The following is a 26,870-nucleotide window of genomic DNA, read 5'->3' on the forward strand; positions in this document are numbered from 1 at the left end:
TCCATTTTTTAATCAGGGTTTACGTTATTTGCTATTGAGTTGTATGTGTTCTTTATATATTCACAGTGTGAACCCTGGTGCCGGCAGCTCTCTGTGGCCATGGAGCTACCAGAGCTGGAAGGACTACAGGAAGGATATCAAGGCTTCAGCCAGAAGGAAATAGAAACCTCAGAGGACAATGATCAGGAGGTTGCCACAGAAGTAATGGACTCTAAAAGTAAGGCCAGAAGCACAGTTTTAGTAAAGCATTTGGTCAGTAATTTAGAGTAGAGGACGTTTCTTTTTTTGTAGATAGAACTAATAGTCAGAAAACCGCACAGATATAGAAGAATAAACAACTCCATTAACCAACTGGATTTCATTGATAGCTACAGAACACTACACTCAACAATAGCAGGATATACACTTTTCAAGCACACATGGAACACTCACCAAGATAGACCATTTTTAGGGTTATAAAACACACCTCAACAAACTGAAAAGAAATGAAATAATACCATGTATGCCCTCTAACTATAAGAGAATTAATCTAGACTAATAACAAAAAGATAACAGAAAAATCTTCAAACACCTGTAAATTAAACAGAACATTTCTAAATAATTCGTGGGTCAAAAAGGAAGTCTCAAGAAAAATGAACTAAATGAAAATAATATACCACAATTTGAGGCAGTACTTAGAGAGGAAGCACTGGAGCAATGCTAAAGCAACAAAACAGCTAAAAGAATGCCAGGAGAGAAATTTACAAATGCTTATATTAGAAAAGAAGAAAGGTTTCAAATCAATAATCTAAACTTTTACCTTAAGGCAACAAAGAAGAAGGAAGAGGAGGGGGAGGAGACCAAAACAAACCTAAACCCAGCAGAAGGAAAGAAATAATAAAGAGTAGAATTCAATGAATTTGAAAACAGACAACTAGGATATGCCTATGTTAAGATGCTGAATCCGTGAAAGACTCAGGAATTACGAGAGAAGGAAAGAAAAAAAATAAAAGAGAGAGGACTTTCTTTGTATTTGAGGGAGAATTTTAAAGAATAATATGCTGGTCAGTAATGTTGATACTGCAAAGATCAAGTAGGAAAATTAGAAGCAGTAGTTTAAATGTGACAATTAGGGAATCATTCCTGACTTTTGATATAATGATAAAATCAAGGTGGTGTAGAAGTGAGATTTCAATTATCTGAATGGTAAGTTAGAAATAGAAATATGGAAATAATTTTCTAGGCACTCTTGAGGAAAGAGTGGGAGCTTGATCAGGTGACAGAATTGGAGAAAAGTGTTTTAGTACATTTCACAACTGACCATGATTGAAGGTCTTGACAAAAAGCCAAAGGGAGCCAGTAAATAGAAGATGAGTAATTAGCAGATGAAAGAATAGAAGAGGGAATGATCAATGGGACAAGATCAAGGGAATGCAGGTGTGATGGATTATCAGCAGAATAGGCTGGAGGAGTCATGGCTGGGGAGCACAGGAAGATGTTAATTTGGAAAAGGGGAATAACATTTCATCCTTTGAAAAGAAGAATAATAAGCAATCATGGAAAATGTGCAAAGAAATTTTGACAGGGATGGGGAGTGACACGAAAGAAGTTCATAACGGATGGCTTTATTTGTAAATTAGGAAGCAAGTTGAACTCGCTCTAATGGTGAGAGGGTCAGCATGGCCTTAGGACCTTCAGAGAAGTGAAAATCTTGCAATACCCACAACGAGAACTGGATAGGGACTTATTTCTGTCTGAATAAAAAGAACACTGTTCAGAACAAAAGGCCCAACTGAGGTTAGATGCTATGAATTTTAATGAAACACAGAAGCATGACTAAAGAATTTCTCCCAAACCTAGTGGCAAAAACATCTCCACCATTTTCATGATACAAAAGGGAAAGGGTTGGAGCCTGACAACGTGGTGGACTTTGGATATCAATTAATGGGCACCTGAAATTTAAAACATTTCTAGGACACAAACTGAATTCTGAAAGTAATAGGAGGTATTTACTATTGCCCGGAATCTAACATAATACCAAAACAGAACATTTTTAATACTGTTTTCACTCACATGATAATCTGCAGTTGTTGTTTGTTTGTTTGTTTTTAAGATTTTATTTATTTGTCAGAGAGAGAGCGCACAAGCAGAGGGAGCTTCAGGCAGAGGGAGAAGCAGGCTACCTGCCCAGCAGGGAGCCCGATGCAGGACTCCATCCCAGGACCCTAGGATCATGATCTGAGCCGAAGGCAGCCGCTTAACTGACTGAGACACCAGGCATCCCAATAATCTGCAGTTTCAACTTATTTCTTTTTTCCTGGAATTTTTATTCCCTTTTCTCTCCTGTATCTTTTATCTGTCTCCTTACTCCACCACTCCACTTTCTTACAACATTCATTCTCTCTCTCATCATTCCTCCACTAACTTCCCTGGAAACCTGTATTTTAGCAATTATTTAAATAAATCCATATTTTCTCCATATCTTAAAAAGTTTAATTTTCTAAAGAAAAAAATACTTATAAAGTGAAGATTTTAAAATTAAACAATAAAAAAATAAATAATATTCTTGAATATTACAGCAAGCTAACTATGTAATATTAATTTTTAACCCATACTCAGGTTTTCCATATAATCTAATCAAAACCAAAAGCACCTGCACAGGACAAATTATTAAAATAATCAATAGGAATGAGTCTCCTTCTTTTCATATATGATTGTTACCTATCATTTTGTTATTTTTATCCACATCCATTAAACCTATTGAACTTTTCAAAGAAAAAAAGAAAGCACTTTACTTGAAGTTTTAATTTCTAATTGCAAATATTGTTAACAATACTGTTAACAAAAAAGGCAAAAAAATTCAGCCTTGCATGTAAGCAGAGAGAATTTCTTGTACCACAAAATTTTACTAAATTTTTGGGACTTTATTATTGTTTAAAGCATGATGCATCTGATGGCAATGAGAATCCATACCAGAACAATGTTAATACTTTGATTCACATTTTCGATTTAATTAAAATTCTTCCCTGTCTTTAGATTGTTTTCCTTTATATCTGAGGTTAAATCCCTTCGTATCATCTGCCTGTGGGCCCCAACTGATTTATAGGGCTGCACTGGTAGACAGTTCAAAAACATGCTTAGAATAGTTTATTCCATTTTCACTGTTTTGATTTAAATACATGCTTCAAACATCAAGGGCAGTCATTTCCCGAGGCCTATAGGGAAACTGTACAGGCTTCTTTCTAGTTTCCTTAGTAATTGTGGCAGTACTAGACCCACTAACAGCCTAGTTTGAGGACTACATTTAAAAGCATGTCTAAGCTGTTATAAAACAATTATAACTGGAAATGACATCAAACAAAGCTGGAAAGCATAGCCTGTGAGACATATTCTTCATAGAAATGAGAGATCAGGCTTATAAAAGCTTGCTAAAACTCTTGGACTTGCACTTAAGTTTAACCGAAATGAAGGTACAAATATATCATATTTTAATGTAGAAGTTGTATAGCCAGTTCTTTTTTTAAATTCTTTTTAAAAGGTTTTATTTAAATTCTACTTAGTTAACATACCATGTATTATCAGTTTCAGGTGTACAATATAGTGATTCAGCACTTCCATACATCACTTGGTGCTCATCACAAGTGCCCTCCTTAATCCCCATCACCTGTTTCACACACACCCCCCACCCACTTCCCCTCTAGTCACCATCAGTTTGTTCTCTATAGTTAAGAGTCTGTTTCTTGGTTTGCCTCTCTCTCTTTTATTCCCTGCCATCCTTTGTTTTGTTTCTTGAATTCCACATATGAGTGAAATCATATGGTATTCGTAAAAAATGAATAATCCAATATATAGCCAATTCTGTTGGTAGTAAAGAAGATTAGGAAAACATCACTCCAAACTACAAGGCAAAGAATTTGAAGGGCATACAGAGAACAGTATTAAGTAGCATTCTCTTCATAAATCTGTGTGAAAAAGACATTTATTACTCAAAGTTAAATCATCTTTAGAATCAGGTATTTTTCCATCTTCAAAATATAAATATATGTCCAAAGACTGATACATTTTTTAATGTGGAATATCTTAGGTGTTGATTTTGCCTGCCATAGAATATAATACTCCTATATTAAAATATATTTCTCTGTAGCCAATAGTGTTGGAATTAATTATGGACTCTTCAATACACCCATGTACATATCCGTGCACATGGAACAAATGAGTAGTTTTAGAGAAATACTTTACAATTATATGGTAAATTCCCCAACATCAACTCTTATATTTATTTATTAAACCCATATAGGATTTCCCATGTACCAAGCACTCTTCTAAGTACCTTATAGGTATAAACATACTTAATGTTCATAACTATCCTAAAGTTATGCACTATTAGTGCCACAATTTTACATATGAGGAAACTGAGGCACAGAGGGATTGAGCAAATTGCCCAAGGTAGTAAGTGTCAGAGAAAGATTGTAGCAAGATTCTAAGATGGGATTCAAACTCAAGGGGCTTTGTCCACTACTGCTAAAAGAAAGCAAATTTAGGGTCACACTTCTCTACATTTTACCCAGTTATCTATTTTAGATAATTAGACATTCTCATCACAGTGCTTAATACTATCTACTTTTCTCCCTTCCTTTTTCCCCTCACCACTTTCTTTCCTTCTACCTTTATTTTTTCTCAGTGCTGAATAGGTATCAGGCATCTTGCCAGGGCTCTGAGGATGAAAAATCAAGCATTCAAAATGCTAAAGACTAATACAATGTACAGATAGGCGTATAGACCAGTGTGGGCTACAAATGAGTGCTCACATCATATGAAGATGTACATGGGATGGGAAACCTTACCCACCCTGGATGCAGGACCTTCCTAAATCTCCTGAAAGTGACCACTGAAATCGGCTTATGTAAAAGTGGTGATAAGTAAACACCACAGAGGTGGATAGCAAAGGGCAAATGACACAAAGATGAGAGAACATGAGCAGCTCTGGGAACTGCAAATAGGATGCTATAAAACCAGCAAATTAAACAGGAATCAGAGCATTAAAAGACCAGTTGAGAAGGTAAGATTTTATTCTCCAGATTACCACATGACAAGGAAAAATTTAAATTAGTAAAGTATCTAAACTCTATGAAGTAATGAGATCATCCTGTAAAATACACCAGTTACTGAGGAAATACTTAGTCATTTACATATGAAATTCTAAATGCCAGACAGCTTTACCAGAGCAGGAGAACAAGGAGGAGACATATGTGACAAACACCAAAAAGATTGGTGAGAAGTACAGGTTAGGATGATTATATGTTGAGGTAACTATGGGACATTCAGGTAGCGATGTAGAGAGGTAGTCCCTATATAGAAACAGCATTTAAAGAAAGGCCTAGAAGGAAGGTAGGTATCTTGGCGTCTACAGCTTCTGGAGGATAGTTGAAATCATTATAAATGGTGAGATATCTCAGAAAGATTGCATACAATAAAAAGAAAAAAGAGGAGCGCCTGGGTGACTCAGTCAGTTAAGCGTCTACATTCAGCTCAGGTCATGATCCCGGGGTCCTGGGATCAAGCCCTATATTGGCTCCCTGTTCATTGGGGAGCTGCTTCTCCCTCTCCTGCTCCTCCTGCTTGTGTGCTCTCTCTCTCTGTCAAACAAATAAATAAAGGGGAGCCTGGGTGGCTCAGTCATTAAGCGTCTGCCTTCAGCTCAGGTCATGATCCCAGGGTCCTGGGATCAAGCCCCACATCAAGCCCCACATTGGGCTCCCTGCTCGGCGGGAAGCCTGTTTCTCTCTCTCCCACTACCTCTGCTTGTGTTCCCTCTCTAGCGTGCTCTCTCTCTCTGTGTCAAATAAATAAATCAATAAATAAATAATCTTTAAAAATAATAAATAAATAAATAAATAAATAAATAAATATCTTTAAAAAAAAGAAAAAGAAAAAAGAAGGGCCACACATCAAATAATAGAGCTCACTAATATTTAGAATGGACTTCAGATGAGAAAGTTGGGAAGAAGTTTGAGAAAGATTGGGTAGGTCAGTGGAAAATAAGAACAGATAGGACCAGGGAAACTAAGAGGAGAGAGATTTTTAAAAGCCTGGAGAGTTAAATGTTTCAAATGATACAGCAATAGTAGATAAGAACAGAGGATATTAAAAGAACTTAGCAACAAAAATGTAATTAGCAACAAAGGCAAAAATAGTTTTGGCGCCTTGTTCGAGTCAAAGATATTGTAGTGATGGCAGTACTGAATGAGCAAAGAGGAGTAGAAAAAGTAAGTCTATACTTTTTCAAAAAGGCTGAGCCACATAGTTCTGTGGCTTCCTCTCTACAGTAGTTTCTCCTCCATTCACATTCAGCCTGTCCCAAAGAATCACAGCCATAATGGACACTTAGACTTAAGTGAAATTTCCTCACTCCCACTACAGTGTAGTACCCCACAACCTCTCTCACACATTTTATCCAGCCCACCACTCCTGCTCTCACTGCTTTTCACCTCTATAATGACTTTTCTCTATAAATCTCAATCTCCCTATATAACTCAATATGATCAACCTATTACATGATACTCCCTTAAACACCATTGGATTCTTTCCTCTGTACATTAGTCAGGCTCTTGGGGCTGCAAGTGACCCAAATCCAACTCCAACTAGATTCAGCATAAAAGGTCGTTTATTGGCTTATATAACAGGAAAGCCTATGGGTACACTAGCTTTAGGCACAGCTGGATCCAGGTGATCAAACCATACTAACAGGAACACATCTCTCCATTTCTTGGCTCCACTTTTCTTCTGTGTTGCAGTAATTCTCAGACAGATGTTCTTAATATGTTGGTGAGGAGGATGACTCCCAGAAGCTCCAAACCTACATATTTTTTGTGGCTTGTGTGATATTGTGATTTATAATAAGAAATATACATTTGGTCTTTGTCCACTATTCCGGGCACAGAGCTCCTAAAAACCTTGGAATTTTGTAAGTGAGGAGAGCAAGAGCAATAAAGATGTCTTTTATTATGTTAATGAGGTGATTTTTGGAAAGCACCTAAGCATGGGGGCTGTATGTTAGGAGAACTAACTATGGGATTTGAGTGTTGGAAATTTCAGTCCTACCCTGTCACCTCTGGGGAGGGAAGAGGGGCTGGAGATTGAGTTCAATCATCCAGAGTCAATAATTTAATCAATCATGTTTATGCAATGAAGCCTCCATAAAACCACAAAAGGATGGGGTTTGGATAATTTCCTGGTTGGTGACCATGTGGAGACTTGGGGAGAATTGTAGGCTCTGAGAGATCATGGAAGTTCTATACTTTTTCCTCATACCTTCCCTTATGCATCTCTTCCATCTGGCTATTTCTGAGTTACATCTTTTTTTATAATAAACTGGTAATCTAGTAAGTTAAATGTTTCTTGGAATTTGGTGAGGCACTGTTAATTAGTTGAACCCAAGGAGGAGGTTGTTGGAATCTCTGATTTGTAGCCAGTGGATCAGAAAAACAGGTCATAATCCAGACTCATGATTGGTGTCTGGAGGGGGTACCAGGCAGTCTTTGTAGGCCTGAACTCTTGACCTGTGGGATCTGAGGCTATCACTAGGTAGATAGCATCAGAATTGAGTTAAATTGTAGGATATCCAGCTGGTGTTGCAGAGAATTGCTTGGTGGGGTGGGGAAACACTCCCTCCCTCCCCAACTCCCCACAAATATTGGAACTGTGATCAGAATTGTAGCTTGCAATTTAGGGAATAGTGAGGGGTTCTTTATCAAGATTCTGACTGGCCCACTACCCTATCCTTGAAGTTGGGGAAAAGTATCAGTCCCGGTGAAGCACATAGGATGAGAATGAGGAAAAGTGGCTTCTGAAGTTAAAAGAAGGTCTGAAAAAAAAAAAAAAAAAAGTGGGGCAGAGAGATGCTGCTTGGCAAATAAAGCTAATTACAGCTAATATCCACACCAAAACACTAACCATACTTCCCTACTTGCCTTTCTAATCCCTAAATCTGATTTCTTCATTTCTCCAATATAGTATATTGGAAAACTCACAGGTTTGAATCAGAAATAGCCTGCAGCGAGAATGACCTTGACAACCTATATTCTGTCAGACTGGTCATAAAACATGTTGGCCTCCTATAAATCTCTGTGCAAATCTCCTTTGGCCTAGTGCTTAAGGCAATCATTCCTGGTCCCCCAAAGCTGTGATCATGCCAGGCAGAGGCCGGCCTTCCCCAAAATGGGCATTGACGTGAGGCATTCTGCCACTGCCTTGCTGTGTCATAAAGCTGCAGCTACAAGACTTGGAACAAGCTCCCTAATGACACCAGGGGGGGAGCTGATTCATTCTCTCACATACAATCCATAACCACAAGCACCACATGGGCAGGAGAGAGCTGGAACAAAGGTTTGTCAAGACCTGTCATTCTTTTCCCTAATCATCAGACTCTCCCACTACTCCACACTGGAAAACTTCTATCCAGAATTTTACAGGAATCATTCCCTTGTTTGTTTGTATGTTTGTTAATAGTTTTGTTTTGGTTTTGTTTTTAAGATTTATTTACTTATTTATTTTAGAGAGAGAGAGAGAGACAGCACTAGCGGGAGGGGCAGAGGGACAGGGAGAGAGAATCTTAAGCAGACTCCATGCCTCAATGTGGGGCTCAATCCCAGGACCCCAAGATCATGACCTGAGCTGAAAACCAAGAGTCAGATGCCCAACCAACTGCATCACCCAGGTGCTCCAGTATCGTTATCCTTTACAGAAATGAACTATAAAACATTTTTTTCTTAGCACCTTCTCTATTGACATATCCATTTGGTTGCAAGTAGTTGTAATTAATTTTCTTTCACTTCATTTCTTTATAGTGATCCATGGGTGATGCCAAAGACCAGTGGTAGAATTACATGCTCGTGAGTATCTGCTGGTATGTGTGTTCCTGTTGGGTATAAACCTAGGAATGAAATGGCCAGGCCTATCTTCAACTTTAGTAGATAATAAAAAATACTTTTCCAAACTGGTTGTAACAGTTCTCACTCCTACCAGCTGGGTATTAGTATTCCTGTTGACCCCCATCTTACCATTGACGTTGTTAATCTCTTTAAAATTTAGCATTCTGGTTGTCTAGTGGTATTACATTGTGGTTTAAAACTGCATATCCTTGGTTTTCATTCAGGTTGAAAACTTTTTATTTATTGGGCATTTGGAGAGTCTCCTAAGGAGTTGTCTTTTTTTTCTTATTTCTTGTTAGGAGTTTCTTAGATATTCTGGATTGGCCATTTTGTTAGTTATATGTGTTGCAAATATCTTTACCCCACCTGCAACTTCCTCTGCACTGTTAATGGTCATTTTAGTGTTTTACTAACTGACTTTGATAAAGATGAATGGTTTAGAATAAGAGTAGTAGGAGGGAAATATGATACATTTTAAGCATCAATTAACCTAATATGCCATAGGTGCCAGGCATTCTCCAGGAGTTTCTATCTAAATATTTTTGAAATAAACATAGACACACAGATCATCAGAGGTCATTGATTTAACACCAATTGTAAGATCAAGAAATAAGTATTATCAGCAATCCATAAGCCTCTCTCTTGCTGTCTCCTAAATACTAATATTTCTTCCTCTTTAGAGATAATTCCCACTTTGACTGCTAAAACCAGTCTAGTTTTGTGAGTTTTTGAATTTTGTTTACATAGAATCATTCTATGTATTATTTTTGTGTGACTTTTTCTTACTCACTTTTATATTTGTCAGATTTATCCATGTTATTACATATAGCAATAGTTTATTTTTGTTGTCATATGATGTTTCATTGTATGAAATATGTGCCATGTTTTATTTATTTTTTCTATTCTTGCTGTCCATTTAAATTATTTCCAGTTTTGGGCTATAATAAAAAATGTTTCTATGAGCATTCATTATTCATGTACATCACACACACACGCACACACATGTACGTGTGCGCACATGACATCCTGTTGGATATATACTTAGGATTGGAATGTGGGGGCCCAAGGTTATGCATGCTCTCACTTTTTCTGGAAATGCCAAACAGATTCCCAAAATGATTGTATCAATATATACTTCCTTCAACATTGTGTAACAGTTTCATCTGCTCCACATCCTCATCAACACTTGGTATAAGCAGTCTTATTCATTTTAGCTATTTTTATTGGTATGTAGTGGTATCTATTTGTGATTTTAATTTTCATTTACCAGATGAGGTTAAGCATATTGTTATGAACTTTGTGATCAGTTGGACATCCTCTTTTCTTAAAATAAATGTTAAGTTTATTTGTCCATTTTTTGATGGGTTCACCCTTTTTATTGGTTTGTAGGAGTTATCTGTATGCATTTTGGATATGAAATTTTTCATTTGACTTATTGAAATTTTTGCATTTTTATTTAAACATGAACTACAGATATCTTTTTCCACTACCTTAATTTTCTTCATTTTTTACTCTCTTAATAATGCCTTCTGATGAAAAGTCCTTAAATTTCATATGGTTCAATTCATTAATCATTTTCTTTATGTTTAGTGTTTTATATATTTTATTTCAGGAAACTTTCTCAGCCATAACTTCATGATGATATAGTCCTATGTTATCTTCCAGGAACATATTGCTTTGCCTTTTTTATGTTGATCTACAGAATGCCTGGAATTGACTTTTGTATATGGTATGAGGTGGAGGTCAAGTTTCATTTTTTTCCAAATGGATAGTGAACTGATCCACTACTATTTGATAAAAATAGCATCTTTCCTTACTGCTTTTTCATTGCCATTTTTTTGTTATAAATCAATCATCCCATTGATTTCTGGCTTGCACTGTTCATATTGAAAAACCAAGTATTAGTCTAATTATTGCTGCTTGATGAATAATACATTTTTTCATTTGCCTGCTTTTAAAATGTATCTCTTTGTCTTTGACTTTCACCAGTGTTACTATAATGGATATGTATAGTTTTTTTTTATTTGTCCTATTGTGATTCTGTGTCTTTCTTCACTATAGGAAATTCTGAGCCATTATCTTTTCAGATATTGATTCTGCCTCATTCTATCTCTCCTCTGCTTCAAGGTATATACCAATTATCCCACTTCACTGTATCCTCTAAGTCTTTTTGTTCTCTCTTCTATATTATTCATTATTTTTTCTCTCTGTGCTTATTCTGAATATCTTCTTCTGATCTAACTTCCAGTTCACTAATTCTTACTTCAGCTGTTTCTTGTGTGCTGTTAAATGGAAGCGTTGCATTTTAATATATTATTTTATTTTTAACAGTTCTTATTTTATTAATCTTCCTTGTAATTTCTTTTTGTAATTTCCAGTTCTTTGATAAATTCTTTATCTTATTTTAGTTTTTGCCCTTGAAGAATAGAAGCTTGATTATTTAAAAGTCTGATTGAAAACTCTAATATCAGGTCCCTTTAGGTCTGTTTTGAATTTCTATTGTTTTTCTTGCTTCTCCTCCTATTGACTTCCCTGTTCACATGCCTGGTTGTTTTATATACTGTGCCATGATTTCTACATGAAAGTTTGTTAAAGTATTTTAGGCCTATCATAATCCCATCTTCCTCCAGGGAAGTAGTAATCCTGGATCATCTTCCTTCAACACTGTTACACAATGTTGAAGGAAGTATATATTGATACAATCATTTTGGGAATCTGTTTGGCATTTCCAGAAAAAATGAGAGCATGCATAACCTTGGGCTCCCAAATTCCAATCCTAAGTATATATCTTTCTCCAATTTCAGGGTGAGGCCTCTAACTATCTCAAACCAAAATATAAAGAATATGAACACCAGTCTTTTCTCTTCACCCCTTCGTATGCCCCGATCTTTAACCTTGGTCACATTAGACTGGAGATGCTTTCAAATTACCACTTAGGCTTTCAGCCTCTTGTCTGTTTTTTTCTGGTATCAGCTAACACCTCAAGTGAAAAGCAGCCCCAGATAAGTGGCTCTAGCTAATATCTCTTGATTATTTCCTCTCTATGATTTTCATAAGACAATTCTTCATTGGTATATTGATCCCTGATGCTTTGAAGAAACAAAAAAAAGTAAATATTTTTAAGTATTTTGTTTGCCTAATGAGAAAGATTGACCTGAATTTTCAAATCACCACTACTGAAAGTGAAGAATCTCTATTTTGGACCTTTGTAGGATCATTAAAATTTTTCTTTCTCTTGATTGGTATGTTATATTCTTCCTAGCAGAATATTAAATATCTTAAAAACTAAAAATTTCTCCCAAGTAAACTAACCCATTTAAATAATCAATGCTAAACTTAATACAATAGTATGTACTCATAATCCTCACTTTCTTATGACCCATTCACTTTTTCTTAATTTTTTTTATTGTTATGTTAATCACCATACATTACATCATTAGTTTTTGATGGAGTGTTCCATGATTCATTGTTTGTGCATAACACCCAGTGCTCCATGCAGAACGTGCCCTCCTCAATACCCATCACCAGGCTGACCCATCCTCCCACCCCCCTTCCCCTCTAGAACCCTCAGTTTGTTTTTCAGAGTCCATCATCTCTCATGGTTCATCTCCCCCTCCGATTTGCCCCCCTTCATTCTTCCCCTCCTGCTATCTTCTTTTTTTTTTGTTTTCTTAACATATATTGTTTTATTTGTTTCAGAGGTACAGATCTGAGATTCAACAGTCTTGCACAATTCACAGCGCTTACCAGAGCACATACCCTCCCCAGTGTCTATCACCCAGTTATGCCATCCCTCCCACCCCACCCCCCACTCCAGCAACCCTCAGTTTGTTTCCTGAGATTAAGAATTCCTCATATCAGTGAGGTCATATGATACATGTCTTTCTCTTTTTGACTTATTTCGCTCAGCATAATACCCTCCAGTTCCATCCACGTCGTTGCAAATGGCAAGATCTCATTCCTTTTGATGGCTGCATAATATTCCATTGTGTATATATACCACTTCTTCTTTATCCATTCATCTGTCGATGGACATCTTGGCTCTTTCCACAGTTTGGCTATTGTGGACATTGCTGCTATAAACATCAGAGTGCATGTACCCCTTCAGATCCCTACATTTGTATCCTTGGGGTAAATACCCAGTAGTGCAATTGCTGGATCATAGGGTAGCTCTATTTTCAACTTTTTGAGGAACCTCCATACTGTTTTCCAGAGTGGCTGTGCCAGCCTACATTCTCACCAACAGTGTAGGAGGGTTCCCCTTTCTCCGCATCCCTGCCAACATCTGTCGTTTCCTGACTTGTTAATTTTAGCCATTCTGACTGGTGTGAGGTGATATCTCATTGTGGTTTTGATTTGGATTTCCCTGATGCCGAGCGATGTTGAGCACTTTTTCATGTGTCTGTTGGCCTTTTGGCTGTCTTCTTTGGAAAAATGTCTGTTCATGTCTTCTGCCCATTTCTTGACTGGATTCTTTGTTCTTTGGGTGTTGAGTTTGATGAGTTCTTTATAGATTTTGGATACTAGCCCTTTATCTGATATGTCATTTGCAAATATCTTCTCCCATTCTGTTGGTTGTCTTTTGGTTTTGTTGACTGTTTCTTTTGCTGTGCAAAAACTTTTTATCTTGATGAAGTCCCAATAGTTCATTTTTGCCCTTGCTTCCCTTGCCTTTGGCGATGTTTCTAGGAAGAAGTTGCTGCGGCTGAGGTGGAAGAGGTTGCTGCCTGTGTTGTCCTTTAGGATTTTGATGGACTCCTGTCTCACATTTAGGTCTTTCAACCATTTGGAGTCTATTTTTGTGTGTGGTGTAAGGAAATGGTCCAGTTTAATTCTTCTGCATGTAGCTGTCCAATTTTCCCAACACCATTTGTTGAAGAGACTGTCTTAAAAATAACTGAATTTATATTTTTTAATTGGTAATTCAAAACCCATTAAAAACACCAAACCCCAGGACACCTGCTCAGTCCTACCCTTTCAGTTATCTATAGCTTTGACCCTTTGGGTAACAATTCTTTTCATTTTAATTTGTTTTATATGAATAATTATCATTTGCTTAATCTTTTTACTTCCTTACTTCCTTTTCTTTTCCTGTGTTTTCTAAAGTTTACTTATGGCTCCTTTATGTCTTTCTTCATAGTTTTGAAGTACAAAGTAATTATTAGTCAGTTTTGGAAGAAGTCTTCTATTCCCTCTAAAATGCCCTGCAAGATGTTGTTTTTCTATGATAATTATCAGTAAAACACCTGCATAGTCCTCTGCAGCTCTGCCTCTCTAACATGAGCCATTTGTTTATGTTCACTATCTGCAATAACCAAGACTCTGAGTGTTTTGCTGTCATAGGGAAAAACTTTTTAGATCTCTTTTTAGAGCAGTTACTTTCTGATTGCATTTAAGCTGAAATAAATATGTCACATTTTCTGCATTACCTTCTCCCAGGAAGAGAAGGAATTATTATTTCAGCATTTCATGCATACACCGTATTATATAGATCTGTAATTTCCAAACCTGATTGTTTTTCAGAATAGTTTTTAAAAAATACAGAATCCCATGGTGCCACCTAAACCTACTAAATCAGAATTCCTTAGGATAGAGCCTAGCAACTTCTTGTTGTAGTTTTGTTTGAGTTGGTTTTGACCTCCTTTGATAACTGTGATAACCAGCCAGGACTGCAGTCTGCTACAGTGGTGGCTTATACTTCTCAAATCAAATCTTCTAGCCAAAAAACTTAACACTGGTTTTCACTTATGTCTTGTTATATCCTGATATAGCTCTACTTAAATCTGTATTTTTACTAATTATTTTACAATTCCTAGGCACCTAGGATTGTAATACCAAACCTATCATTGACTTTTTTCTCCCCTGCCTTTGCCTCTCCAATTTCTATCCAGTCTCCAAAACATATTGATTTGATTTCCACAATATTTTTCTCATCTGTCTTCTTTACATTTCCAGTGTAACTACTCTAATTCAACTCCCATTTCTCTTGCTAAGACTTTTTAAAGAGCCTATTCTTCCTGACTCTAAGATCAAGCCACATAATCCATCTTATGCCCTAATCTCAAAAAACCATAGCTTGACCTTTAGTGTGCTTTTTTCAAATGTTTTTAATAGCTTTTCTCTTTTTCAGTGAAAAGTGAGTGTCCATAGACTGATTGGCAATCAAAATTTACTATTACCTGCTTATGATGTACTGTTTTAGTGTTGTCTCCTGTTTTTCCCTCTTTATACAACTACCTATTAGTCTATTTATTTTTCTAAAAATGCTCTGTACTTTTAGCTTTCATGCATTTGCTTATGGTATCATTTTTTTTAAGGTTTTATTTATTTATTTGACAAAGAGAGACACAGCAAGAGAGGGAACACAGCAAGGGGAGTGGGAGAGGGAGAAGCAGGCTTCCTGCAGAGCAGGGAGCCTGATGTGGGGCTTGATCCCAGGACTCTGGGATCATGACCTGAGCTGAAGGCAGACACTTACTCTGGGATCATGACCTGAGCCGAAGGCAGACGCTTAATGACTGAGCCACCCAAGCGCCCCTGCTTATGGTATCTTTTACATTAGATTTGTCCTTCCACATTCCCTCTCTGTTGAGATATTATATATATATAAATATATATATATATGTGTGTGTGTGTGTGTGTGTGTGTCAAAGTAAAGTTCAAATGCCACATTCTTCAAAGCTTACTTGATCTCACAGGGTTGCAATGATCCATTTGTCTTTACAATCTTATTATTTTATGTTATAGATATTTTGCATGTAACTCTTCTGCCTTCATTGTTTGTAAGCTCCCTGAGAGTTCAAACTGTAAATTATTCAGCTTTCTTTGCTCCAGAATGCCTGGCACAATGCCATGCCCACAATGAAGGCTCAGTAATTTATGGAATAAATTGGTGGGTGCATGCATAAACGGCTATACTGAGAATCATAAAATAGCAGTAAAATGACTACCCAGGCATCACTAAAATTTGCTTACTAGATTCTAATGGGAGAAATTGAGAGTAATAGAGCAACAAACATATTATTATTATCTAAGAATTATTTCACTTTGATGAGATGAGTAAGTGATTATCTCTGCCTGAACATATAATGACAGAGTATGTAGAAATATCTATTTAGTGATTATTTAAAATGAATTTGTTTCATCATAATATTTAGATGAATGATTCCAAACATAAAATACTACATATACCTAGGCAAGATATTCTGTCTGTTTTTAAATAATTCTTATCTGGAAAATAACTATTTTTAATATTAGTTGGCAAACATTTATATAAATTTCTGATAGGAAATTACCTAATACATTCTCTACTGTTTCAGGCAAAACTAGGCCTTTAACTCTGCGTTCATTATGCAGACCACCAGTAACTGGCTCTTCAAAGAAGTTGTCATTTACTGAAGAACAATGTTCCTGCCAAGTCATTTGAATTACTTGCCTCTTATGGAGTTTGTTTTCACTTATCTAAGACTATGCTATATCTTTGGCCTTTAGAGGTAGTAATATACATATGCTGTTTAAATACAAAAAATTTGATCTGCATATGTCAACACATTAACAGTTTATGTTTAAAGTACTCAGCGTGATTTAAAAGTGGGCAGGATGTGTAAATTTAATATTTCTGTTTCCAGCAGAGAATAACAATTACCATGAAAGTGTTCTACAAAGGAACTTTAGATAATGTGATCCCCTTAAAAAACACAATTCATTGTGTTTTCAATTCATTGAAAAATACAACCTCAAAATAGACTAAACACTATAGAAGAAAGTTACTGGATTATGCAGCTACACTCTAGGATAAACATGGCTTTCAGCAGGGCTGGATCCAGAAACACGAAGGATGCCATTAGGACTGCAGGTCTTTCCATTCTTCTCTTTCCTATGGTTAGGCTTCCTTAAAAACTGTAGTTGTGGCTTTAGGCTCACATTCTCTTTATGATTTGTGATCCTAAAGAACATAGTGGGTGTTTTCTGATAGTACCAGCAACCCAGGGACAATTCTGTCTGGCTCAGCAAAAGGTTCTGGGCCTCATGTCGGTAATGTGGGCAATGTGATTGACAGGTTTATCAAGTGGGTGGAACATTTCCCAGAATAAATTCATGTGGAATGACAAGTATCTAATATTGACTATAGGTAGGTATCAACCGGCAACTCTAGATATGCACTGATAGGTAAACATTTGAGGAAAAACCTGCAAAATGGACCACCTGCTAACATACTTTAAATATTCTAAAAGAGGACAAAAAGTTATTAGAAAGAAGACTAAAGACATTGAGAATTAAATTTTGCTAATAAGTGCTAGTTTATTTTCTTTTCTGTGATGAAGCATCCACTTCCTTGTATAACAATTCCTTTTGACCAGAAAGTAGTTTATATTATTTCCTCCCCATATGTTCCTCTCCTTTGAGAAATAACAGTCTTCACCTGTGTTTTCTCTTGTATTGAGAGCAATAACTAACTGAAGGGGTTGCTATATCTTTCCCATCTACTTTTCTTGACTCAAATAACCTACATGAATTTGCTTCACTACTGTCTTTTTTTCTTTTCACTCCTGTCTTTTAAACTTGTCTTGAATACATTATCATCATCCTACCTGTCATGATAATAATTTAGGCTGTCAACATAGAGTACCTCTACTATTGAAATTATCTCTGGAGCAGTCTCAATGCCTACATTTTGCCCATCTTACACATGGTCACAAGGGGGGCAGTGCTAGAGAGCATATCTAATCAAGTTAATGGCTCCCCTTACATTGTAGCTGAATAGATGGCTCCTAACAACTACATTCATGATATGGCACAGCTTTAATTGCAATAACTTCCCTGACTTGTCATCATCATACTTTGGTGATATAGAAACGCCTGTACTTTCCTCAGTATGTTATGGTATTAGGTATCTCCATGTACTGATAGTTCCAGTGCAAACAAAGTCAATAACTACCCTTCAGTTCTACTTCTCTATACATACTTGTATATTGCATTTTCACAGAGTATTTTATCTGTTTGCACACCTCACTCTCATTATTCACATTAGGTTCTGTTTCTTAAAGGTGTAAACTATGACCTTAGCTACTCAAAATGGTATTCCATAGACCAGAAATATTAGGATTGCCAAAGAGTGGGTGAGTGAGTGAGTATTTATTTATTTATTTATTTATTTATTTATTTATTTATTTATTTTAGAGGGAGAGAAAGAACATGCATGGAGTGGGGGGCAGAGGGAGAGGGACAGAGAGGGAATCCTAAGCAGACTCCATGCCCTGAGTGGAACCCATGTGGGGTTTCATCTCATGACCCTGAGATTATGACATGAGCTGAAATTGAGAGTTGCATGCTTAACCAACAGCCATCCAGGTGCCCCACCAAGGAGTTATTTAGAAATGAAGAATTTTGTGCCTACCACAGGCCTAGTGAATCAGAATATGAATTTTAACAAAACCTTCAGGTGATTTAAATATACTGTAATTTCTGAGGAGCACCGATTTTTGACATAGTCCTTGTAGTTCAATAGCAAGTGTCTAGCAAATATGTACTTATACCTGGTAAATAGTAGATGACTTACACACTTTGAATGAATTGAATTGAATTGAACTGAATTGAATTGAACTGAAAGAAATTTATCCACATCATGATTTTTTTTCTGAGCCTTGGTAAAAATTTGCACCCTTCCTAGAAATACTGTACTGGGGAACTTGCCTCCTAAGAAGTGAAAGATCCTGTGATAATGTCATATTCCCAGACTATGGATTTAATATTTGGCCATATCTCTTCCTTCAAATCCCAGAAAATTTCTCTCTGTTTCTTTTAAGCTCACCATTAACCATGAAAGTGAAAGCAGTGGTGAGGGAAAATGTAGGTAAGAATTCAAGCTGAGCCGGGGCACCTGGGTGGCTCAGTCATTAAGCATCTGCCTTCGGCTCGGGTCATGATCCCGGGGTCCTGGGATGGAGCCCCACATTGGGCTCCCTGCTCAGCGGGGAGCCTGCTCCTCCCTCTCCTTCTGCTGCTCCCTTGCTTGTGCTCTCTCTCTGTCTCTCTCTCTCTGTCAAATAAATAAATAAAATCTTAAAAAAAAAAAAAAGAATTCAAGCTGAGCTATTGCCTGTTGTAGGAGGTTGACTGCATTGTTTGGTGATGCCCTTCCACACAGACTCTGGGTTTGGGCACCTGATTGCTTTAGCTAGTAGAATGGGTACACATGCAATGTGATCAGAGATGGGCACTTCCATTTCCTTTTTCTTGATCCTTGCCTTCATTATTGGAACAAGGAGCAGAGCCCAGTAGGCCCCGTTTGTTGTACCAGTTAAGGCTTAGACATGACAGAAGACTCAGCCAAGATGAACAAAGCCAAGGTGTAGCTGATGAGCAGCTGACTAAAGACAGGAGTGAGACCCTCCAATCCCAGGTAGCCAATACAACGATGAGCACAGGTATTTATTGATATATTGTCGTATGTCACTGAAGTTCAGCGGTTGTGATGTAACATGAGTGGGGCAAGAGATTGCTGCTACAGCGATGGAATGCAGTTCAAGTACACTCTGTTTCAGTGGTGGTTCATTCACAACTTGAATAATTTTTTTTTTTTTTAAGATTTTATTTATTTATTCACGAGAGACAGAGAGAGAGAGAAGCAGAGGGAGAAACAGGCTCCCAAGGAGCAGAGAGCCCGATGCGGGACTCGATCCCAGGACCCTGGGATCATGACCTGAGCCGAAGGCAGACGCTTAACCATCTGAGCCACCCAGGCGCCCACAACTTGAATAATTTTTTATAGTGCTTAAACTTAACCAACAAAAGTGTTCTCTATACTTAAATATCTTAGTTCTAAATCTTAATTATAGGAATAAAAATAGTTTATGAATATAATAAAGCTGCTCTCAAAAGACTTGAAATCTCTGTAGGAACCTGGTTAGCATTCTTTATTTTCTTCCGATTGTACCATCCCCACCTCTACATTCAGAAGGTCAGACAAGACTTAATTATTAGGTAAGAGCTGCTGGCAAGAATACCCACACACACACACACACACACACACACACACACACACACTAAACGAATGCAACAATATATATTATATATAATATGCAACAATATATATGTAATATATATGTAATATATATTGTTGCATGTAAATATTGCCTATATGTAATATATATATTCGACATAAATAGTCAACACACACATATCTATAGCAAGAAATTTGTTAAAAGTGGAAATGAGGCCCTTGCATATGTAAATGCTTCTAACAAAGGAAGGACAGAAGGAAATTTTGTTATATAAGCATCTTCCTTGCTTTCTCATTAGATTCTCATAATTCTGAGTTGGGAAATCTATTCTTTAGATTATACTTAGGCTAATTAATCCATTAATCCTTTACATCTTTCAGATGATTTAAATCACATTTATTAAAAAAAAAAAACAAGAGGGTTTGAGAAATCTAGGGACTCTGCTTGTATCTTACTGATACCTAAGCCACGATGAGCTAAAGTATTTACAGAGTAATGAGGAAACCATTACTTCTGAATAAAGTTATATATCAATTCAGTTAAAGCATTTTAGTTAGCCATTGGCCAGGGTATAGGGACTGGGGGTAGTAAGGTGGATGAGGCAGGAGCAGGGAGCTACGACCCCATTCTCACAGCAGCTGTGCAATGACTTTATCACTGGTGACGGTGAACCGGCAGGTCTAGAGGTTTCAGTTTTCCTGATTATAAATCTGAAATTTTTATTCCTTAATATTTTCCCACACCTTCTCCTTTTATGCAATCAAGTATTCCTTCCTTTTGATGTTCAATGGCTTGTAACTCTTTTCTCCAGATGTAACCCAAAATATCATTATTTGCTGTCCAGTCTGCATAAGTAAGGTGACATAAGAACTAAATGAGTCTCCAAGTGATTTTCAAGTAAAGTTCTATCAAAATGTCTGTGAATGATTTGTGTATCATACTCTTAGGTCGTTCTATAATGTACAGTATATATAGTTTGAATTTATCAGTTCCAGCTTTGCCTGAGTCTACTATTTACTCCAAAATTTTCCAAAATTAGATTATCCCTAGATATGCATCCTTAATCAGTGAAGAGTATAATTTTCTTGCTTTCACTAATGAAAGCAAAATAAATGTTATTAATGTAGCTTATATATTTTTAATTATAGAACTACAAAATATGTTTCATTTATCTTCTAGATATTTTTCTTTATTTTTTATTGTATTATGTTATGTTAATCACCATACATTACATCATTAGTTTTTGATATTTGTAACACTCACTTTTGTAAAATAAAATAATTGTGGTTTATTTGTTTTTCTTTAGTTGAGTCTCCTAGTACATCTATGACAACAATTCAAGGAAGAAACATGAAAATACTTTTTATGATATTTGGTTTCCTCTACATTTCTATAAACTAGATTTCCATGCTACAAGAAGCTTATTAATATTGTCAAGGAAAAATGTAAAGTGAGGGTTGATTCACTTTCTTCTTTAAAGTGATAACTATTTGTTAGAGACTATGTGACTTATGTGTAAGAAAATAGAGGTTTCAAGATTATGTTAACAAAATCTGAAAGAAACAGAATTTACCAAATGACAATGACACAAAACAATTATGGAATATGACCTATTATCATCATATAAAGTATTTACTTATAAATTAATCCATCTTCAATTCAAATCATGTGAGCATATTATTAAAAGAAAAGATGTACTCAAAATTGCATATAGTGAATATTTTAGAACTGTTGTTTTGTATCAACATGATGGTTGATATCTATTGTCCAATTACAATTTTGAGAAAATTTCTAAAAAAAGTCAATATTTTATTTGCTTTTTTCAGGAATTTATTATCCTTTATGACTTTATCACTTAATACCTACTTAGGTAGTATTCATCCAATGTCCAGAAATTCTTAATATTCTGCTGAAAACCAACAAATTTCTTAGCCTATCTACAGAAAACCGTAAGGCAGACTAATACTCTAAGAATATAAAAGTGATACAATTCTCAATTAATTGCTGTGCCTCTACTCAGGAATTGACCTATTTAATTACAAATTGTAAAATACTATATTAACCAGGTCAGTTGGATGATAGAAGAACTATATTCTGATATGAAGAAAACTGGAAAGCTGGAAAAATTAAAGACAAAAACCCACCCAACCAAAGCAAACATACAAACAAAAGATAAAACACATAAAAAAAATGAGTCTAAATATTCAGCTGATTACCCAAAGTATCTTTTTCATTTATACAATGATGTTTCATGTATAAATTAGGTTATATTTTGAAATATATCTTTACTTAATATGCTGATAATATAAACAAACTGAGTAGCATTGTTGTGTCCATATTATGAAAAAAAGAAAGACATTATATATGATTCTTCTTTTTCCCTTCAAATCTTTATCAATTATGGAAACTAAATAATAAATTTTGCAATATATTTTTAATCTTGGTTGCAAATAAATAGACAACAAAATATAGATTATTAATTATATCTTTTAAGAAACCATTAATAAAAATTTATTGACTTTTATACCACACATTATCTTCATAGAATTTGCTTCATCTTGCATTTTTATGCTTTGTAATTTCAGAAGTCAGCAAGATAAATGTCAGAATAAAATTTTACATTTGGTAGAAATTAAAACTTTGACTTTCCAAGTTAAGAGTTGTTTTGAAAGAAATGGCAAAAGTGCTAGTATCCGGAGGAAATATTAGGCTCAAGATAATCTGTCCAGAATCTAAAAAGAAAAAAAAAAGTTGTTCATGGAATTTTCTTCATAACAAGATGAACAAAATATAAAACCTCATGTGGCCTTCTGAGTCATAACAGGCATGTTAAAAGGTGAAAAATTAAATTATTTCCATACTGTTATTTTGTGGCATACTACACAAGGCCTATGTATTAGGGATAAAAATTGTTATGCTTCTTTCAGACATGAATACAAATAATTTATTCAAATAAAATCCAATACTTGATTAGGTCAAAAGGAGAGGGAGAAAATATTATCTTATGACTTATAGATGAACAATCAAGGGACTGATGAAACAGGAAAAGAAAAAGCTTTTAAAGACCAACCATAGAAATCTTCTTGCCAATAATCCTCTATTATCCAAACTGGGGATCATGAGTTAGTGTCCTCCTGCCAGTACAAAGACAAATTGTAGTCCAAGATTTCTATGCCAAGAAATATCCAGAGATGAAATCAGAAATATCCCAGGAGGTTAGAAGAAGAACACTTTCAAAGTATTTTTAATAGAGCAGTTGGTGTGATCAAATGGCCAGAGAAATCTTAGGCTGCATGGTTGCTCTGACTTTGTTGGGTTCACCCGCTTCACGGTTGAGGGAATCTCTGTCCTTAATGCTGCTTGTCTAGACTTAAATGTTTAAGGAAGTATTCAGACAATCCCAGTAAAAACCTTAGGTCTTCAGAAAGACCTTCAAAAAAAGGTCTTTATACTAAAATATTTTAACAATTTGTCCAACATCATTCTGCCATCATCTGGCATAAAGCAACATGTTCCAGTGATTCAATCCCTTTATTTTGGAATTTTCTTTCTTCCAGATTTATGTTTTCCCAAAGAAGAGAAAATCATCAACGTTTAAATTTAGATTTTCGGTGGGCTAGAACGCTATATTGCAGAAGTAAGCAGTGTAGGTCATTCCACATCAGTTGGCAGACTTAGATATTGAAATGCAAAATGGGCACCTGCAATCTGGTAAGTAGAGTAATAATAACTACACATCTGATCTAGAATGAACAGGTGTAAGTTTGTAGGGTGTATCCTTAAACATCATTACAAAAGCAGACTAATGCTTACATGGAAATAAATTCTATAGTTAGTGGCAAGGGATAGATGTCAAAATGGAAACCATTTGTCCTAAGGGGTTAAGAACTGTTGTGTCAGAATATTCTGGTATTACACTCACTCCCATAGTTAGTATTAACTAAGAGATCATGGACAAATTAATATCTCTAAGCCTTAAATTCTTGATATTTAAAATCAGGATAATGATTGAGTCTGCCTCAGAAGATTGTTGAAAATATTAAATAAGTTCCTGTGGGTTTAACATTTAGCACAATGCCTGGCATATTATAGTTTCACACACAAATAGAACATGTTTTATATCTATTATATTTTATCATTTAGTGAGTGCCTAATATATTCCTGATGAAGTATTTTGTAATTTATGAAATTATTTCAAATCGTTATTATAGCCCCACAGGTAGATGTAAATAGCCCCATTATATAGATGTGGAACTTTAGGATTAGAAAGGGTTTTGTTGCTCAAATTTATATGGTCATTAAGTAGTTCATGACAATGGGACGTGTACCTGTCTGATTATTTTTTATCCCACAGATATGAGTGGAAGCAAGAGTTCTGACCATAAAATAAACCTCAGTTGTATGTGACCTTTTCAGACCTAGTTGGAACTTAGTTGTGGATCTCATATCTTCCATATAATTCTGGAAGAACACCTGCCTCTTGCTTCCAAATATTATTCCTATTTACATGACACCATAAATTTTGCATGGCCAAATGTGACTTCTCTAAGCTAAACACTTGTTCTACAAATGTGTCTCTCTGTTAATACACAAATATCCCCCCCCAAAAAATACACAAATATTCCCAAAGAGTGATGAGCTATAAGAAATTGAGAGTGACTCCTAGTGCATGTATTTTTCATTTGTTCATTTGTTTAAAAATTCTTTCCTTGTTCTCATAGATTCTGGAAAAGATTCATAACAAGGCAAGCAATACCAAGTGCCTAAAACAGTGGAAATGAAAATAACTTAGATCACCAAAGATAAATTTCTAGTTTTAAAATGACACTCAATGTCTAGTGTGTCCTTTAAAGCAACTCGTATTACTCCAAATCCCTGTTGAGGCTCTGCTTCCCGACTATGAAATACTTTAAATTTTAATATGGAGGCAGCCAGAAAACTCTTGGACTCAAACTGCCGAAGCAGCCTTGAAATCCATCAAACCACGTGCTTCAAAACAACTTTCTATAAAACTCTTTTTAAAGAGATATGAAGGATGCTTTCAAGAATGTTCTGGTAAACACCAGATTTATCATCTCAAGTAGTCATGTCCCATAAGGTCATCTCATCTCTTCTAATGTACATTTAAATTTGTGGTGAGGGAGGAAAAAATCCTAGACTTGAAACAAAGAATTTAGATACATAAAGAGATTTTCTGAAAATGTCATGACTATAACAACATTTAACCATTTCAGAATGGCTACCAGATAAGGTGTAAATTCAAAAGTGAGATATTCACAATTACATATTTTACTAAAACTTTTTTTTATCTTTTCCTCATATGGTAATTGCAGGTTTTCACTTAGAAGTCGTTACAATCAAAATGGTTCCAATACAGACAGAGTTTTAGTAATATTCAGATGAAATCACAGTAAAAGAAATAAACCAGAAAGTTTATATCACTAAGAAATGGAAGTAGATTTTCAAAACTCCGGACAAAACTCTTAATGACAAGGAGAGAATTCCGACTAGTGTAAGTGTCAAACCTTAGCTGCTGAGATGCCTGTTTCCTTCTTTACATCTTCTTGTCACAGTTGAAAATGAGGCAGAAAAATCTTAACGGCTCAAACATCATACAAATTAAGATTTTTCTGACTCCTGTTGGGACCATAGAAACCATCAAACTGTTAGAGTACATTCTGTATAGAACAAGTAATGAGGTGAGAAGCAGCTCCATTTCTATTTCCTCTGAGTTGGAAAACATGTGGAGCAGAAACTGGACAGACACAAAGTGAGCCATGAGCCACATGCCATTGTCTGAACTCTGAGACAAGAAAGCATTACACATGCGCACATCTGCACAAGACCATATGCTTCCCAGATTTCGGCTAAAGAAACGAATTCTTTATGATTCAGGGGAACACACAGATTCTTTAGTACAGCTGCAGAATGTGAACCACAGAGAAGAAGCTACAGGGACTAAAGTCACAATGAATTGCTAATAGCAATTGCACATTTCAAAACTGAAAACTCTTTGGAATATATTTATATTGTTTGAGACCAATCACTCTTTCTGCCCCCCTGTGTTTTATTTCAGGTATAATCCTTTCTTGGGTTTCACAATTCTAAAGCACAGTGCTGAATGCCATGTGGTCTTAATAAAAATTAATCTGACTTTCAGCAGAAAAACCAAAGAAGACTTTTTTTTCTTTTAGATTCCTTTCTTAATAAATTTTTCCCCTAAATATTTATAGTTGTATCTGTTACTTAAAATATACATCACATAGTACTATTAACATAATGTTAATATTGTGTATGTGTGTGTCTAGTATATAAATAGGACTCTTGGCCATTTAAAATTTTTAAATACTGTCTCCTCTGAATATTTCAAATCTAGTAAAAAGCATGGGTGCTCAAAATTTGCCTGCCTGGCTGGAATCCTCAAAAATGTCTTGCCCACAGACCCATGTTCCAAGCAGGGACTTGAACCTCTTCTTTTAAACCTGCTAACACTAAGATACCCTGTTGGATTTATACCCTCAATTTATATTCTCATAATTCAATTTTAAACAGGTAAATATTTTTACAAATCAAACAACTCGTTTCTCAAAAAGAGGTTGCCAGTGGATGACCCAAAAGAGGAGAAGTGCAGAATCTCTTGAAGCAACTTCCTTTAGACATCTAAAGATTCCCAGAGCAGCACTAATTTTATCTATTTAAATGTTGAGCTTTGTAGCAAGATTTTTTTTTTTTTTAAGATTTTATTTATTTATTTGAGACAGAGAGAATGAGAGAGAGCGAGTACATGAGAGGGGTAGGGCCAGAGGGAGAAGCAGACTCCCCGCTGAGCAGGGAGCCCGATGCGGGACTCGATCCTGGGACTCCAGGATCATGACCTGAGCCGAAGGCAGTCGCTTAACCGACTGAGCCACCCAGGCACCCTGTAGCAAGATTTCTTTTAAATACAGGCACGTTTCTT

The 26,870-nt window shown here is 35.8% G+C and overlaps 1 long non-coding RNA gene across 2 annotated transcripts in view; it reads left to right on the forward strand.

Moving 5' to 3' along the window:
- Positions 1-26,136, forward strand: part of LOC123847532 (uncharacterized) — a 38,391-nt gene extending 12,255 nt beyond the window's left edge. For both annotated transcript variants that reach the window (XR_010409554.1, XR_010409553.1), the window contains exons 2-5: positions 67-217; positions 8,826-8,870; positions 23,470-23,623; positions 25,989-26,136. This is a non-coding gene — a long non-coding RNA (uncharacterized LOC123847532). The remainder of the gene's footprint in view (positions 1-66; positions 218-8,825; positions 8,871-23,469; positions 23,624-25,988) is intronic.
- The last annotated feature ends 734 nt before the right edge of the window (positions 26,137-26,870 follow it).

This window comes from Mirounga angustirostris, unplaced genomic scaffold, assembly GCF_029215605.1.
Source record: "Mirounga angustirostris isolate CCGP_5_RB_7025 unplaced genomic scaffold, mMirAng1.0.hap1 SCAF_2, whole genome shotgun sequence".
Lineage (NCBI taxonomy): Eukaryota > Metazoa > Chordata > Mammalia > Carnivora > Phocidae > Mirounga > Mirounga angustirostris.